The sequence below is a fragment of the Episyrphus balteatus genome, chromosome 1, assembly GCF_945859705.1.
Source record: "Episyrphus balteatus chromosome 1, idEpiBalt1.1, whole genome shotgun sequence".
NCBI classification, from domain to species: Eukaryota; Metazoa; Arthropoda; class Insecta; order Diptera; family Syrphidae; genus Episyrphus; species Episyrphus balteatus.
The window spans coordinates 18,404,807-18,420,788 of record NC_079134.1 but is presented as its reverse complement, the minus strand read 5'-3'; the positions used below and the strand labels follow the sequence as shown (position 1 = coordinate 18,420,788).

The following is a 15,982-nucleotide window of genomic DNA, read 5'->3' as shown; positions in this document are numbered from 1 at the left end:
AAAAAAATTATTGAAAAAGCTGTATTCCAGAGGGATTTTCCCGCTTAAGTGCTCTACGAATCCAAAAAAAAATTTCAAAAAAAAATTTTTATTTTTCAAACTGTCTTAAATAATTAAGTGCTTTACTAATTTAAGTTAAGTATTTTCCGAAGAATTTTCCGGGATTTTCCATAAAAAAAAATATTTTCATTTTCCATACAAATTCATGTTCTGCTAACTTGAAAATCTCGGAAAATTCTTCGGAAAATGGAGCACTTAATTCAAATTAGTCGAGCACTTAATTACTCCATTCGAATTTTGTCGAAAAAAATTGAATTTCTTGAGAAAATCGAAATTCAAATATGAATTTGTATGGAAAATGAAAATATTTTTTGTTCATGGAAAATCCCGGAAAATTCTTCGGAAAATGGGGTACTTAACTTAAATTAGTTCAGCACTAAATTATTTAAGACAGTTTGAAAAAAAAAAAAAAAAATTTCGAAAATCACAAAAAAAAATTATTTTTGGAAATTTTTTTTTTTAGCACCTAAATATTATACCAAACCCGATTTTTCTACTAGCAGTTTAGGGCACTTTCTTGTAATTGCTAACTTGAGAGACATAAAAAGGTCACCAAATATGTCTTCTTTTTTCTCCATACTCGTATTAACCTTTACGATTAACCATTGAATTTTTCAATAAAGCCAAATATATTTCTTCGAGCTTAAACAAAACAAAAATATAAATACTATTTAAAAGGTTTTATCCTAAAAGTAAAGACTAAGAGTGGATTTTTAAAAATTCAACGATTAAATAGGGTAAATATGGGTAAAATTAGTTGGTTAAAAAATTATATATTCTGAACGATAAGTCGTAGACCGTAGAGAATTGAACTTTTAATCGATAGATAAATTTGTGAAGAAAAATCACAATGTATAAAAAAATATAGGTAGGTATATTAAGAGTAATGAACTTTTTTTTTTATTATGCAATATATAGGTTGGGTAGGTAGGAAAAATTTGCACAAAAGGTATTTTATTGAGTTATTTCAAGTATATTTTTTAATTAATTAGTTTTTGAAACATGGATTTTTGAAAAATATCTATTTTTAAGGTATATTTTTGAGTATTTTTTTTTCTAGAATAACTTTTTCGCGAGAAACGGGAAAAGTTGTTTTTTTTTTTACCGTTTTCAACCGTTTTTTATTTATTTTAATTTTAATTTAATAAATATATACCTGAGTAAAATTTATTTGAAAGAATGACAGCTCCAAATTTGTGCAAAATTTTAATTATTTACCTACACATTTCTGAGATACGGTATAAAGATTATCTTTTTTTAATACGCAAAATCTTTTCACATAGAGCATTTGAATCGATGATTGTTAAAACAACATAAGTGATTTTTAAAATTTTTTTAAGGCGAGACCAAAACTGCTATAATTTTGAAAAGAAAGCCAATTTTTTTGTCAAAGTAGTCAATTTGAAGTCTAAGAATGTCAATTGAGGTATTAAAATTGTCAAAACATTGTGAATTCGGTCGCGTCATGGAAATTATAGCGGTTTTTTCTCTCCTATAAAAAAATTTAAATTTCACTTATGTTGTTTTAACAATCACCGATTCATTTACAAATAAGATTTAACTTTATTTAGAATGAAGAAAATATAACCTTTAATTTAGTATAACATTTTCATAACAATGCAACAATATGATTTTCTCAAAAACGGCTCTAACGATATTCATTTAAAAAAATATTTAAAAAATCATTAAAAAAAAATTTAAAAAAATATTTTTTGGATCGTTATGAACGGCCGTTTTCTTACTGTCTGACTTTGTCCTAAATGCCGCGAATAATGTCAAAAAATTTTTAGTACCATTGAATTTAAAATCAAAAACGGATGATTGATTAATTTTCCTTTTCTTGTCATTTCATATTTTTTTGTTTTCGAAATTAAAAAAAAAAAAATTTAATAGATATATTTAAAAAAAAGGGCTCTCACCATTTTCAATTTCTTTTATAAAAATTTTTTGATACACAAGAAATAAAGTGGCATACTTCGTTTCATGGTAAAAACCATTTAAGGAGATTTTTTGTTAACTTTAAACAAAATTCTATGTAATATATTTTTTAAGTTTTATAATTTTAACTATCTAAAAAAAATGCTCATCTTTAAAAACCTTTAATATTCCAAGCAAATTTAAACATAAGAGCAAGTTTTTCGGATCCAAATCGTGCAAGATATTTTTAAATAAAATGAATTAAAATCTTTAGTGGGCGTAATGAAAGCTTTTGTTCTTTAACAAATTCTACTGAAAACTTTTATTAAAAAATAAAAATGACCTTAAGTTCACTTGGAATTTCTATTGGTTCAAAAAATGCCAGAAAGAATCACACCTGAAAATGTGTCAAAAATTAAGAAAAAAAATATTACGCATACGTCACAGTGACCTACTACAAAATTATCTTGCATCTTCTACAATAATTGTAGAATAAAAATAAGAACTCACGTGACGAATTGCCATTCATATTTCATATCGACTAGTCAAATGGAATTAGACACACTGGTTGCTATATTACATATGTATATACATATACAGGGTGTCTCACAGTCACCGACACAAACGAAAAACTTTCAGATTATTTTCTCGTTGTGCTATGTCATTTTTCAAACGTCATTTTCTTCAAATTTATTTTCGCAAAACTTTTAAAAATGCTCTTCAACTTTTTCCTTTCTATACCGGGGTTTTCCGGAATTTTTTATCTCACTGTTCTTCTCTTACTTTCTTTACTTTTACATCATTTTATTTAGAAAAATGCGTTACTAAGCAGAAACTTAAGTCTTTAATCTTTTGAGCAAAACTTTATTTCACTCTTCAAAGTAGAACATTCATTTAAATCTAAATTATTTTATCCCAAAATAGGGAATCAAATTACAAAAATGTGTTTTTACAAAAAATTTAAGCTTGTAATCATCAAACCAAAAAATTGTGAATTTCTCCCAATTTCCTATAACACGTGCACAAATAACAATTTTGTTATTGGGTACAGGTACCTATTTTGTCTAATAACTAATATTATACCTTCATACATCAGACAAAACCAGGTAAAGGTGTACTTTCAAGTCCTTATTTATAAGAAAGATTCTATTAAAAAGAAGTGATACAGAAAATACGAATTGAATTTGATTAAATTTACAGTTTATGGATTTAAGCTTAAATTTTCAAAAAATTTTACATCCCATATTTGATTTTCATTTTTCACATACACGCACATACAATTCCAACTACACAACATTTGTACTTCAGGCATTCTAAAGAATGTTTATTTAATTTTTTTTTTTTTTATTCTTACCAAATATTCACATACTCTCTAGGATATTCAAATATATTTTATTTTTCCTCACCTCCCAAGTCCCTTATTCCTCTTTTGTATATTTTTGATTTTTATTTGCTCTCTGTGAATGTGTGTACCCAAAAGTTAAATGTAGCTTGTGTGTATAGTATATCTCCCTAAAGTCTTGTTATATTTCAAAAGATAAATTTATATGTGTATATAACTTTCAAAATTATTTGTCTAAGGCAAAATACGAAAATTACTACAAAAACAACAAAAACAACAATAAAATCTTCGTCATATCTTGTCAGTTTTATTTCTTTCTGTGTGTGCCTCTGGTTTTTGTTTTTCTAATCATATCCCTAAACAAACCAGACAATCAACTAATACACAACCAAACGATATTATAGAACAATACTTACAGAAAACAGAGTAAAAGAGGGTGGGGGTGAGTTCAGAGAAGAAAAAAAAAAAAAAAAAAAAAGATGATGGTGAGAAGAATGGGACAAAATGGCTAAAATGGCTAAAATTGGAAAGCACACAACACCAAACGTTCATCTTTACTCTATACCTACTCGGTTCTTGGTACTGAACTGAACTTTCAGTTAAAACAAACAACGAACAAGGACTACGACAAGTTAAAGGAGTTTTTGCTTTATAAAATTGAATGAAGGCAAGCATAAAAGAGAGCTGCTTAGAATTCATGAAAAGGATTTACTTAATTAAGGACATCCAATTGTGTTTTTGAATTAAGTTTGAATCCTGATTAAATGTTATTATATATTTTTAAGGCTTATTGTGTCACTGGGCCTGTTAGCACGCAGACAAATATTTTAGTCTACACCAAACAGAAAATTGTAGCCGATAACAACCAAACAAACAACAACGTAACGTAACTTTTATCCTTGTTACGTTCACTTTTGCTTAGAAATTGTGATATAATCTATATACATGTATTTGTAAACCTAAAGTGAGGTTGTGTTTTAAGCTCGTTTGTAGTTTCTAATTTATTAAAACTTGAGCTGATGATGAAACAGAGCACAAGGGAAAATGCCTCGTCTTCTATAACAAAAGGATATAAAACAACAATGGTTCATCAGACAATAATATTATATTTGTCGTTTCTTAATTTAATTAGAAAACAATTATTTTTTGGCACAAAGATTGATGATGTTTATCATTTAATTTAAAATTTATAATTGAATTTTCAAAGTTTTGAACAAAAGACTTAAATTTTTAAAAATAAAGTTTATTTTTAAGAAACATTTTTGGATTATACTTAAAAAAAATATACATACACTATTTTTTTTTTATTTTATTTTAAAAGTCAGAAATATTTATCACTTTTCTGCTTGTTATGATAAAAAAGCTGAAAATAAAACCCTTTTTGATTGTAATACGAAGTGAAAAATTTTCCAGGAATCGTAAATTTTAAAAATGTCCTTCAAAATATTCAAAATTTATGCATGAGATCCTTGTTTGTTTCCTGGTGGAAAAAGATTTATTACATTGAGCGTGTAGAAGACCAAGCACAATTTTAAAAAAGAAAAAAAAAAAAAATCCTTGCATTCAATTCCCAGTCGTCGTCCTTGACTCTGGTCTCATCCCACACACCTGTCACATTTGATTCTTGTTACCCTGGTCTGGGTGTCAACAAAATTGCACTGATATTTGAGGGATAATGTTTTTTTTTCATTCTTTTCTTTTTTGCCAATGAACTATTTTCCATGTTACGTGTCCTGCCTGACCAAATACGAAAAAAAATACTATTTTGTGCCTTCTCTGGTAAAGCGTTCAGGTTTGGAACGATAAAAACAGTAAAATAACAAAAATAAAAAAAAAAAAAGTAAACGAAACAAAAAGCGGAAAGAGAAAATTGAGAACGACATTGAAATTAATAAAACCTCTCACGATTGGGTATTTTGTCGACAAAAAAAAAAAAAAACACATTCCCTTTCGGAGGGGCGATATTCGATACGACACTAACTTTCCATATCTCGTTCCGTTCACTTTATTTTTTTGTTGTTGTATTTTTATAGGTTGTTGGTATGTATTTTGACGAGAAATGTCAATTTTAGGTATAAGCTTCTATCAAATTAGATTGATGGAGATAAAGCTAAACAGAAATTTCTGTTGTTGTTTTGAGTCATGTTCAAGTTTTTGTACGTTCACTCAGGGAACGAGGCTAACGAAATTGATTTGATATAAAAAAAGAAGAGATAGTGAATAGAGTACATTACATTTTATTGAATTGAAAAATAAAAAAATAAAATCAAAATTCACTAAGAACATTCCTTGAGCCTAATAAACTATAGTTGAAGAATTTTACAAACAAATTTAATGATCAAAACAAAGCAGTTACTTTAAAAGCAAAAAAACAGACATTTTTGTTTTTATTTTAAAGTTAAATTACAAAATCTTTGAAGGAAATGAAATATTAAGTAAGAGAAATAAGATGAAACGAAAATGTTCACTTTTGTCATTTATGGGTGGGTAATTCCATGAAAAAGTGGACACGAATTTTGAACAAATTATGCAGTTTTTTTTACTCTTTGTAATAGCAAATTACTATTTACAAACGGTAACACTTTATGCAAGTTGCAAGAGAAGATTCTTTGTTGTATTCCCTTATGGATAGAAATTAAATTCAAGGAGAATAAATAATCTTAAAGCATTTTTAAAGCATAAGCTGCCAACTACAGAAGAATTTCACATGAAAATGACGGAAAAACAAGCCCACAGAAAATTGGATGAATCTAATAGTGACCATGACAATATGCCCTCGTGATTGCTAAAATAAATTAACATTTAAGCAAGCTTCGTTACACAATATTCGATTTAAAAAAAACTTGAGTGAAAATGCATCTTTTCTTTACTTTTGGAACCACAAATCGCAGGTAACATGAGTTACCAAAATATTGTAGCGTGAGTTACCTAAACATTTTAAAATTTTTCCTCGAAATATCGAATAAATGTTTGGTTTTGTCACTAATATTAAAAGTTTGTAATTTTTTATGTATGGAATCTTCATTTAAAACAAATTAAGATTCTTAATTTCGCAGAAAAACTTCATACTGTGGGACTCTTAAATCTCGTGTCCGATTTTTGTAACGTGAGTTACCATCATACTTTTATTTATCCCAAGCAAATACTAAAATTAAAGAAAAATTTTTTTGTTAATTATGAAAGTAATGGTTATGCTCCGTTCATGGATAGTATATTCGTTTCAATTTATATTAAAATTAACAAAAAAAAATTATTTATGTATCGGAAATTTTTGTGAATGTAACGTGAGTTACCATGGAATTGCCCGGGTGTTTTTCTACTAATTACAATTACTTTAAAGATGATATCTGAAATACTACTATGTGCATTTATAAATTTTGGATGTTAAAAATTTCGGTCTTTCGGACATTTTCAGACTTTCTTTAGTTTTTAGCTTATAAATTCTGAAAAAGTCACTAGGAACCTTGAAAGGAAGAGAATTTATTTTTATAAATTCAGCTCTTCATAATTTAAAAAATTTTTGAGAAAGATAGTTATAAATGAAGAAATATATACCTAAACGAATTTTACTGAGCACGTGCTTGCTATTTTGGTAAATTCTTTGATTTTTAAAATTTCTTTTGTGAAAAAGGTAAAAGAATATTTTTAATTAAATTTTACCAAAAATTTACTAAACATGCAAGAAATAACACAGAATTAGTTTTTTTTTTTTAATTACAAAAACGTCTTTTAAATGTTTTTGAATGTTTTGAAGTACCTACTACATTTTTATAAAAAAAAAAAAAGAGGTTGTCTGTAAAGCCGGTTTACGGACGATGATTTTACGTGATACCGTCGTAGGAAAACAGGTTGTGTGCTTTTAAAATGAGCCGCCATTTGAAGCGTTTATTTATTTCAAACAATCATAATTTACAAGAAAAAGCTAAAAAAAAACCCTTTTTTCTTTTCTCATTATATTAATTTTTTTATTTTAAAAGCTCAGAAAAAAAATTATACCATTAAAAAGCCAAATATTTCTTCTAAATAAAAAAACCATTTTTAAATTTTTACAATGAGCAAAAAGTATGAAAATAATTTATTTAAAACAATCATTTTCATCAAAATAAGCAAAGAAAAAATGTAAATTTATCTTCTCACGCTATTAAATCCAATTTTTACACCATCTGAAAGCTTATTGTCTTAGCTAAAAATATATGTATAGATTAAGTCTATGAGACATCTACAAAAAGAGCTAGAATTTTTTAAACTCGATGAAATTTCATCAAAAAAAGCAAAAAAACATTTATTTTTATGTTCTCATGCTATTATATGAATTTTTTTGTTTGACAACCTATACAAAAATATAAAGCATGTGAAAGCTTATTGTTGCACCTTTCATATGACGAATCAATCTCATTTCAAAGATGCCTACAAGAGAAGTTAGAATTTTTTAAAGTCAACCATGTGGAATTTCCAGACTGAAATCACGGTACTTCCCACACTGGTGGCTGTTCGGGCGGCAACAGATCTCCACTGGTGGTATGATATTTTTCGCAATTTTCTTGATTTAACATTGTGTGGCTTGTAGTTAGTCTAGCGTTATGTGTGATATACCAATTGAAAGGTAATTGTATCAGGATGCTCATAAATGTTTAATCAAATTTCAATCTGCTCTTGGTAAAAAGTTATAACATGTTGAATTCTAAAATTTTATTTTACCGTTATCTCAAAATTGTGTTTACGAAAATGATTGAAATTTCGCACACATATAGTCGTAGTCTATCATTACTCCATATATAATATTCCTCTATCTATTACAGAAAAAAAGGTAAAAATAAAAAACGATGAAAATCGGTTAAAAACGGCCAAAACACCTGTTTTTAAAAACTTATTTTTCTCCGTATTCAATCAAAACTCTTTTTTGCACATGTATGCGCATTTGTCAGCCCTACATGTCCCACATAACTTGAGATTTTTTGAACTCTCCAAAAAAAAGCTAATAATCAAAAACTACCCAAAAATACCCCTAAAAAAGTAGGTATTTTTCAAAAATTCATATTTCGAAACGCAGAGTGTTGGAAAGAAATCCGTATGAGACGCCTAATTTTTTTTTCCTTCATCTTTCACCTGGCATCTTTAGAATTGTCAAAAAAAATTTCCCCTACCCATAATCAACGTTTTGTCATACCCACAACACACATGCAGTTATCCTTAAATAAGTCTCCTCTATCTATAACAAAAAGAATCAACTCAAAATCTTTTGAGCCGTTTAAAAAAAATTTAAACAAAGTTTTAAAAAATATCATTATGAGGGAGTTAGAAAAATACATACATTTTTCAAAAAAAAAAAAAAAAATTTATTTAGCTATTAAAAAAAAAATCTAAAATAAGTTTTTAGAATATTTAAGTAACTTTATAAGTGACTTTATAAGAAATAATTTAATAATTTGTAATAGTAGGAAAATAGCGATTAAAATTTTAAAATTTTACGACCATGCTTGAAATGGGAGCGGTACGAAATTATAACGAAATCTCGCATTTTTGCAAAAATCAAGCAAAGCTAAAATTCGCATTTTAAACATCTCACATAACAAAATATCGCATTTTCAAAATCCTGCAAACTAAAATCTCGCGCTTTAGGAAAAAATCTCGTTAGTACCTATTTACATTAAAATCTTGCTATATATAAAACCTCGCATCAAATAAGAATTAGTTTTGAGCGTAGGGTAGGGTACCTTCAATTTAAATTTATTTTGGCAGTGAAATGTGTAAGCAGTAGATTAAATGAACAGTCGAAAACGACAAATTTACATACATTAAGTCATTTTGATTCCAAAATCTCCAGTTGACCCTGAAAAACTATAATAAAGAACTGACTTAGGCGCCTGACAGTTAACAAACTTTTACCTTGTCTATTTTTTTCTTCAAAACAAAACAAAAGAGAGGTCCTGGGCTATTAATATCAGAATGCAGGTTTATTATCTCGCATTGTTTTTTAATTCGGACTCGGGAATTAATAAATATTTTATTTCAATGCGAGGTTAAAAATTTCGAGATTTTAGTTTGCGGCGAGATTCTAATGTTGCGAGCTTTCGATAAACGAGATTTTGTAATTGCGAGATTTCGATATAGGAGATTTCGTAATGCGAGATTTGAGGATGCGAGATTTTAAGAACGAGATTTTAAAATGCGATACCGGTTTTTTTGGTATTTTTTTTTTTATTTTTAAAAATTGCTTTATTTCTTTTGGATTTTATTTTACAGTGATAAATGGTGATAAATAATGGTGCTCTTTGCAGTTCAATATATCCCCCTATAACCCTGCAATTTAACCAGGTCTACCCTTTTTAATTTTGTTTTATAAGACTGAATTCTTAAAAAAGTTTTAGGGATATGATTTTTTTTTTTGTAAAGTTAGTAATAATTATTTTCTTAGAATGAAAAAAATGCATACAGCTTTTACATTTTGTATTAAAAAGAAATAACTTCAAGGATTGAAACAATCTCAGAAGAGAAAAGTTACTTTTATGTTCTTAAACAATTATGTCTTCAATAAATAGTTTTTTAATTTAGAAAAGTAAAAAAAAAAAAAACATTACTAAATTAAGAAATTGCATATTCTTACCTTTTTTTTAGTGATATAATTTATCAAAGAAGCTTCTATAGTCTCTGTAAATAAAAAATAATAGGTATAAGGAAAATGTGTAAGTTATAGTTAAATAAGACAATTATTTATTAGGATTTATAATTTATGAAAGCTATATTTTCTATGGTGGCAATGGTGCAGTGGATGTAGTGGTTGAGTGGTCTTTGTTTTTCTATGCCTTGGCCGGCTTACATAGTTTTAGGTGTTTAGTTTTAAGTAGGGACAGTCAGGGTGGCACAAAAAAAATACAAAAAATAAAAAAAAAATACAAAATACAAAAAATATAAAAAAAAATACAAAAAATACAAAAAAATACAAAATTGCTTGCTGTGGCTGTTCTAGTTTTTAAGTAGTTTTAAGTAGTTTAAGTAGTTTTAATTAGTTTATAAGTAGTTTAAGTAGTTTTAATTAGTTTTTAAGTTTTAAAATAAACAAACAAATTATCAGAATCCAAGTTTTTTTTTTAAATTATTTTTTGGAAAAAATAAAACATTGAAATATTATTTGAATTAAATTAGTTTTAAGGCCGAAAGGCATTAGTATTAAGAAAAATGAAGAATAACTTAGAGTGCCCGTATAGGGCAAGTAAGTTAGTTGTAAGTAGGTAATTGATAAGTAGGCTGGTTTTTATGAATTTTTGTCTAGCTTTAAGATAGTTTTAAGATGATGAAAAATAAAAATGAATTTAAAATTGAAAAAAAAAATTGCAGTGGTTGACTGCTAACCTAGAGGTGTGGGTTCGAGCCCTACCTCAGACAGCATTCTTTTCTTTATCCCCCAACTTGGACGCCACACGTGTTATTATATTATTAAATACATATTATAAATTTGATAAAAGGACAGATTATTTTTAGTGTAAAAATATCTTTCTTTCACAGACAAAAATTTTCTTTCTTTAGAGGTATACTAGCGCCCTACATCTCATTGAACTACATCGATGAATTTTGGCTTCAGCATTTGTAAAAAAGTATGTACTTCTTTGAAGTTCTGAAACATTTTGATCACAAACAAAATGATTCCACTTGTTGATTTTCGAAGCCTCTTATGTATTTTATATAGCTTCATAAAAAACAAGTTCTCGAAAATCTGCCTTATTAAATACATATGTTTGTAAAAGAGAATATAGATTTAAGTTTTCGAAAGATGGTACATTATCTTCAAATCTTCAATTCAAAGACTGTGAAAAAAAGATTAAACACTGACATACTAGTTATCTGCAATACCGTTGAAGAAATTGCTTCCTTAAAACGCTTTCCTATCTTTATACCTTTTCAGACTGTATCTGTATAGGTCCCATAAAAGTCATAAAAGATGTCGGTTCTTCATATCACGTATATAAATAGTTATCTGCAATTCACTAAATCAAATTGTTTCTACTTCAATGACCATCTACCCCAATCTATACCTAAACTCTACCAAAGGCAACACCAAAAAATACCCTTACCTACAATAGCTTCATGTCTATATGATTTCTAACCTTTGGACCAAAATATAGGTAGGTACAAACTGATTTGGTTTGGAATTTTTTCAAACTTCCATTTCGACTCTGGAACTAATAGACTTTATTGAACAAAGCCTACATCTCTGCATGAAAAATCTAACACAAACAAATAAAAAAATGAGGGAAAAACCTTTCTAAATCCATGTTGCAGTGTTTGCATTTGATTTGTGAGTTTGTTTTGTAAAAGTCCCAAACCACCCTCTGTGGACCAAACAAGCTTAAATGTATTTTTTTTTTCGTTTCGTTGTTCTATTCCAATTTAATTGAACGTCTGTCTGCAGTTTTATATATCCAACAAGCAGCAACTTTTCGATGAATTTACCTTCATTCGAGGTCCTAGTGTGTGTGTGTTTGTAATATAGTCCGGTATATGTGTGTTATAGAGATATTTGCTGCCTGAATTTGACAGCTTTATAACCGTTAGTGAACCAACGTAGCGTGTTCAAAGGCTTGCTGATATGTTATTTCAATGTGTACACAAGCACTCACTAAGCACGTGAGTATCATCGCATCGCAACCTTTATAGTCTGGCCCCCATTGTTTGAGGTGTTGCGACGTATCCCATAGCCGAGCCGAGAAAAAAAGGTTCATTCATAGTGAAATAATATTTATTACGTGTGTCCAACGAACCGTTCCGTACATTCCTGGGCTAGGAATTTCGTGATTTGTATAGTTTACTTATTTGTTAAGAGAAAAGTTTGAATTGGGGATGAGAATAAAAATGGGGGTTGTGATAGTGAAAGCAGAGAGGTTGGGGGTGCGAATGAACACACACAATTGATGGTAGATTTATTAATATTCTTTTCTATTATACTATTGCCTATCTATCTGCATGTGTGTTTAACAAGTAGATACCTATACACAAAAATGAGAGAGGGAATTAAATTGGAATTTGTTAGCAAAAAATAAAACAAATAGAATACTGCGGTAGATATGCAAATTTATTTATTTATTTAATTTTTTTTCTCCTGCCTGGATTGCTGTCAATAAATTTTTCGTAAGTAATTGGCAATTTCATTTGAAACAAAAAAATCTGAACCAATTTATATACAATGTTCTAGGGAATTCCTACATATTTATTGAATTTTTAGATATTTTTACTTGCGATATAGGTACTATATATCAAGTTATGCATTCGTACAAAAAAAAAAAGTTGAGATAACATTTTTCCATGACATTACGATGATAGACAATGCCAAAAAAGTGGGTCCCGGAAGTCCGTCTGTCCGTCTGTCTGTCAGTCTGTCAGTCTGTCAGTCTGTCAGTCTGTCAGTCTGTCTGTCTGTCTGTATAAGGAACTAGAGCCTAAACGGATGGACCGATTGACTCCAAACTTGCTATGTAGCAGTTTTTGGAGGCTCTCCAGAGGGGTTTTTGGAATTAATTTTTTTGGACCAAAAATAACGGTACCTGTCATACAAAAATTTCGGAAAAGTTTAATTTCACGAAAACGGCTCCAACGATTTTGTTAAAAAAATTCAAGTGTTAGTTTTTTAACAAGGTCTTTCTTTCGAAGAAAAAATTTTTTTTGGAAAATCATTATTAACGGTACCTGCCATAGGACCGCTTTTTTCAAATCGGATTTTCTGCAAAACTACTTATTGTATTTCAACGAAATTTTTTATACAAAAGCGTTTATATAATTTAAACATAAGCCAAAAATAAAATTTTGAAAAAAATAATTTTTGGATTTTTAAAAAAATTTTGAAAATTTTTTTTTGAAAAATCAATTTTTTGAAAACGGGACATTGAATTTTTTTGAAATTTTGTTTTTAGATGTTGATTAGTGATTTCTATAAAATGGCATACCAATTTTATTTTTAAACTTTTTTTTCAAAAAATTATTTATAAAAAATTAGTTTTTTAAAAAACGGCTCTAACGATTTTGAAAATTTTTTTTCTAAAAATGCACCTTTATATATCAAATAAAACTGCTTACTTGTTTTGTGGGGCGATTTGATTTCAGATATTGTTTTATTTTTTTGAAAAATTAATTTTATTTTTTTTTTTTTATATACCAACATTTCCCAAGTTTCTATATAAAAAGACTTAAAAATTTAAGCAACTTGAACTCTAAGAGCAAGTTCGTGCGACCCAGTCGTGCATTTTATTTATGTTGTTATTTGGTGTGAGAGTAAAACGTATAATTGGATATTCACTCGAAACTTAGTATTTTGTCGTTACGGATATTTTTTTTTTTTTTGTAGTTTTATTTTGGGGATATAAAAGAGTAATCAAAATATCACTTTGAAGTCGAGTACCTACAAATGAAACAAAAATTTGTTTTTTTTTTTTTATTTTTAATGATAAATGAGTTTTTAATCTAGAACTATTTTTTGAATATTAGAAGAGTAATGGACTATGGCAATTATACATATATGATACATATATATCATTAAACCATTATTGTTAAATGATATTAAGTAATATCTTTCAAAAAAAGTATTTTCCAGAAAAGAACAAAATAATATAAAATACAAAAAAAATCTAACGTCAGTAAATCATGCATGTTATACCACTAAGAGGACACTTTGCCAGGCACAAACCAAAATGCAGAATACCAGAAAAGTTATTCTCATTCGAAAAGGAAATAAAAAGTTAATTTATCGTACAAGTGTCCCACCCGTGACACTTGTACGATTTACAAGAAAACAAAAAATTATAACCCTCTACTGCATGAATTATGAACGAAATGAAATAAAAAATTTTGTTTAACAATTTTTTTATCTTTATTAGGGGTTGAAAAAAGGTATTACATAGAAATTTTTATTTTTTTAATCATACAGTTTTAGAAACATAAACCATATATGAGTTAGTATGCAGCAAGGCGGTTTCCAGCTAAAAATTAATAACCCATATATGGTTTAGTATGCATTCAAGGTATGTTTTATAAAGTATGTTTTTATTACATTTGCCTTCCTTTATACATCGAATTTATTCAAACTCTTTCTTTTATCATTGTAGCAGAAGAACACATTCCATTTTCTACACATTGTGTACGTCTTCAGTCCGCAAATTTGAAATATTGGCGTTTTTGTTTGCCATTCAGGGATATGAGCGATGTTTTCAGTTCGCACTGAATTCAACGGCTTTTGCCCTTGATTGTTGTGAGTGGATTGAAGTTTCGGGATTAGATGGGGCTGGACTTCCGTGACTTGTATTGTAGTGTATGTGGGTGCAGATGTTATCACGCACCTGCATATCTGATCGTGTTTGATAACGATCATCATCACCATCTCGAGCACACGCGCATGCACACGAGATAAGACGAGAGAGTCAGTCGTTGGTTGATTCTCGGAGTGTGCGGGTGCGTGGTGTTGGCGAGCCGGTGAATACTACATGTATATAACTCCCTCAGCTTTGTTTTCTTCCATCTCTGCTTTGAGCCAAAGTTGAAGGGTACCCTCTTTTTCGTGACTTTGTAGGTTTTACAGATTTGCATAAGTGCTCGGAGATGGCTTGTTTGATGTTAAAAAGGGCCAGAATCTGAAGCTAGATCGTCATCACTTCGAAAGCCATCAAAAATTTTATCATCTACACACTTATTTGTTCCATAGAAAGTCTTCAAATTCATTTTACAAAAAAAATAAAAATCCCACAAAAATCAGTAATGTTAGTGTTTATGAAAAAACACTAATTATAAAAACAAACTTCGCTAACATATCTTTGCCGGCGGGTACAAAAGGGTTAAGTCACTAAATTGCACTTTCCGGGTTTCGATGAAATGTTTTTGGTATCAAAAACATAAATTTAGAACAACTCTTTTCCATAAAAATAAGAGGATCCATGCTCAAAAGTTCATCGATTAGCTCAACTTCACATTTTCAGGCAAACTATCAATTATGACTTAACCCCTTTGTACCCGGCGGCAAAGATATAAAAGTATAATAAATACATACGAAACTTATTTTTAATTGGATGCAACTTACTTATTTAATATAAAAAAACACTCGAAAAGTACACGCGTTAATTCACTGATTTGCACTTTACACATGCTCTTGAAACAATGAGTTTATTTCAGAATAACGACTCTCTTAATGTTAATAAAAACTGGTTACTTATAAAAATATAGACATAGTTTTATTATATTTTTTTCTTTTTGACATTTGGTGCAATATAAGGGGAATAAATCGATATGAAATCGATAAACCATATATGGGTTAGTATGCGGTAGAGGGATAAAATAATCAACTCTAAACTATTTACTATAGTAAAAGGGCTATAATGTAAGGCCAAAAAGTCAACATTGTTAGAATTGCGACGAATATTGAAAACAAAAATATTTAATGCAAAATCATTAATTTTTTTGTTTTGCAATAACATTTTGTTTAATTTGTTTTTTTTTTTTTTTTGCAATAAATATTTATTTACTTGCTCTATAGAGCAAGCATTTTTTTCGAGATTTTAATCAACACAACACTACACTACGATAATTGTGGACCAGTCGTGCATTTTATTTAAATTAAGTTTAGGTTTAGTATCGGCTTTTAAAAAAAGTACGTGACGATAATATAAGTTTTGCTATTCAAGACAGATA

General features: G+C 28.4%; 1 protein-coding gene across 1 annotated transcript in view; it reads right to left on the bottom strand.

Moving 5' to 3' along the window:
- Window positions 1–10,113, bottom strand: part of LOC129905614 (uncharacterized) — a 36,569-nt gene extending 26,456 nt beyond the window's left edge. The window contains exon 1 of the mRNA XM_055981141.1: window positions 9,924–10,113. The gene's annotated coding sequence lies outside the window, so the exon portion shown is untranslated. The remainder of the gene's footprint in view (window positions 1–9,923) is intronic.
- Between the last annotated feature and the right edge of the window lie 5,869 nt (window positions 10,114–15,982).